The sequence below is a fragment of the Etheostoma spectabile genome, chromosome 13 (genome assembly GCF_008692095.1).
Source record: "Etheostoma spectabile isolate EspeVRDwgs_2016 chromosome 13, UIUC_Espe_1.0, whole genome shotgun sequence".
NCBI classification, from domain to species: Eukaryota; Metazoa; Chordata; class Actinopteri; order Perciformes; family Percidae; genus Etheostoma; species Etheostoma spectabile.
The window spans coordinates 24,963,024-24,966,226 of NC_045745.1; the positions used below are offsets into that span (position 1 = coordinate 24,963,024).

At 40.1% G+C, this 3,203-nt stretch overlaps 1 long non-coding RNA gene across 1 annotated transcript in view; it reads left to right on the forward strand.

Annotated features, from left to right (window-relative positions):
• Nucleotides 1-2,696: 2,696 nt before the first annotated feature.
• The window catches only part of LOC116700788 (uncharacterized), a 3,801-nt gene continuing 3,294 nt past the window's right edge, over nt 2,697-3,203 (forward strand). Inside the window, exon 1 of the long non-coding RNA XR_004334734.1 lies at nt 2,697-2,708. This is a non-coding gene — a long non-coding RNA (uncharacterized LOC116700788). The remainder of the gene's footprint in view (nt 2,709-3,203) is intronic.

The window sequence follows — 3,203 nt, forward strand, 5'->3', positions numbered from 1 at the left end:
ACAAGTGTCTTTAATTATTTCAGTTGCCATTTGGGTGGAATCACGATGTAAGTAATTTACCTAGAACATGTGGTAAGACACAGTAGCTATGAAAACAGTTTAGACATTAAGACATATTTCCATTTACAGTACTCTCCTTAGCACTGCCATTTGAGTTTATCATTACTATCACGGAGAATTAAGAAAAGGTCCTGTAGCTACATATTCATCATATCACTATGTAACAACTCTCACATTGTGAAAAACGTTTAAATATTATTGCCCTATGAATAAAGATTTATCTATACTTCTATAAAAATAATCTTAAACTAGTTTTAAAAAACAAGCTTCAGTGGCTTGTATTAATATTTCTAAAACTGGATGAATGATGCATCCAAAATTAAAGGGGAACACCAATAATCTTACACATCAAAGCCTGTTTACAGATCTTGGTAGGTACTACTGCATATGGGAAAAAGGTGGGATACCATCTTTGTTGCTCCAGAGGGACATGTGTGAAGTCTGATTAAATTGCCCTAAGTGACACCACACAAGTAAGCATTGGTTGGAGCTTAAGACAACAGCCGAACACACCTGTATCTCCGACCAAATTGTCACCAGTTAAATTGCATTGTGGTAGGTTGCCAGTTTTAACGGAAGAGTAATGCACGGAAAAACATCTGGATCTCACTGATTTTTATTTTTTTTAAACTGTACGATAGAATCCGACTATGTTTTAGGACTGCTGGGCTAAATCGATGGAGTGCTCTTTTGTCACATTACATAATCATGACATTTATTTTACATCAATGTCGCTAAAACAAGTTAATTTCAGCATATAAAGAGAATCACACCCTCCTGTAGTCCCATTGATGATGGCAAGCATGTTTTGTATACTCCAAAATTGTCTGGCTGTATCTTGGCCTTTTTTTGGGACGCTAGTGTATACGTGCACTCACAAATTACCCAAGTGTTGTGTGAGAGGACAGACTGCAGCAAAAGTATTGGAGGGACATTAACACACATCTCCTCCCTGCACTCCTGGGGGAGGATCCATTCCCTTCCAAACACACACAATCGCCTGAGGGGCAGAGTGACCGCTCAAGCAGCGCCTCAACACACACACCACATGCACGCACACACACACACACTCTTAGGCACGTTCATGTAATGCTGTTGCAACATTCTATCCAATTGATCAGAGAATACAGAATGCCAAATGGACTGACCACCAATTAATGATTAGCACTCACTGAGCGGCATTAAAGATTCGCTGCACTCCAAACAAAGGGTGATTTAGCTTAACTGCTATACAAGATCACAAATAAGTCATTTTACATTTTAATAGAATATCTTCATTCATCATTTCAAAGTCAGACTGCATTTTCATGCTGTCTATTTTTCCTTCATGAAAAGAGCTGGAAGCCTCATTAGCTCTTAAAAAAAACACACACCCATACAATAACACATGCACAAGCTCTCCCTTTACTCCCCTTTCCTACAATCTCTCTCAGTGCCCTGCTGTTTCTATCTTTGTCTTACTCCCACTTTGTAGTTTTACTATCTCTTTTCACCTGCCTCTCTCTTTTTTTTTTTTTTACATTACAGCTGTATACCTTCTCCTTTCTCTGCCTCACGTCATCTTCGCTGACTCCTTCCCTCCGGTTTCCCACTCTTTTTGGGCCTCGTGCCTGACACCTCCCCCAGCCCTTTGACATGCTCCATGTTACAAGCATCACATGTCACCTCACTGGGTTTTGAGTGTGTGTGTGTCTGTGTGTTCAAATGTGTGCACTAGGGTGCATGTGACTGTCGTTTTGTGCAGGAGGTGAGTATAAAGAAAGAAGAAAAGAGAATGAACAAGTAGGGAGAGTTTACGCATTTAGCCCAAGTTTGTTAATAATTAATGTGTCACAGGTTTGCAAAATTGCCTCGTGCTCACTCTGCTCAATCCTCCCTTCTTACTCTCTCCCTCTGGCTTTCCTTTCTCTCGTTCACTCTGTCTTCTTTCTACCTCCCTTGTGGCATGGGCTACCTCACCCTCTCCATCTCAATCTTTTCCCAAACACAATGTTCAGGCTGGTGTTGCTGTGTGCTTTAAAGAGAGGTGGAAAATGCTAATATTCTTGTGGGGGAACAGGCAACAAGCGTCCAGCCAAGATGCCCACCGTGACTCTGTCTTCCTGACCAACAGTGTGGGCAGTCCTGGTGACAGTGTGCTGCCATAACAACAGGGAAGATGTCAAGCTCACGGTGAAATTTGGTACCACTGTCAGTGAAAATGTAAGTGCTTTCACTGGCTCAAATATGTGTGTTGTAGACCCTGCCGATGAGCTCCTTGTAGCCTTCAAGCTAAATGTACACGTGGAATAAACCACAGATTTGTCTAAATGTTTAAAGCCTTCTAACGCAACTAAATGAAAGACGTTATGTCTCTCCCTCTCTCTTTTCTCACTGCAGTGCCCGTCACTATGCCAGCCGTCTAATGCTTCAGGGTGCTGGACTGCGCAGGCGGCAGGTGACACGGATTTCAATAAAAGGGATTATAGATGTGGGGACTGCAGAGAGGAAAAACAAAACATTCATGTACACATTTTGGGCTGAAGCATGACCGTGAATACACAGTGTGCACATAAAAATCTGTATTGTGTTGTAACATTATGATACATTTTATTTTGATAGCAGCAATCACAGATTCTTGCATGAAAAAAACCCAATCTGTTTTAAAAGTGTAAACAAAAAGCAGTGTGAGATGGTGGTAGAATCTTTACACAACCTGAAAGACAATTCCTCGAATCACCTGATTGATTCACAATGTGAGTGTGTAAACTAGTTAAATTTTCTCAGCCTGACCAATTCTAACAAATGTCTGTGGACAACTTGAGTGCTAGCTTTGGAAGAATCAATTGAAAGGAGGGCGGCATGTTTAAAAATGTTAAACAAAAAGCTTTGCTAAAAAACAGCCATTTGTTATATAAATGGGACAAGAACAATTCAATTATAGTTCACAATCAATTGAGAAACACAACAATGCATCATATGTGAACATTTTGTAATATTGTCAAAACGTTTAGACTACATTATATCTTTAGATAAATTACTACATTATCATTTAGTGTGCACAATTACGATTGGACACATAAAGGCCCGGTAACAGCAATTTAAATGAAGAACCTCTCAAGCTTTTCAAGTATTTGAAAACCCTTTACAGTGTGTCTATTGTC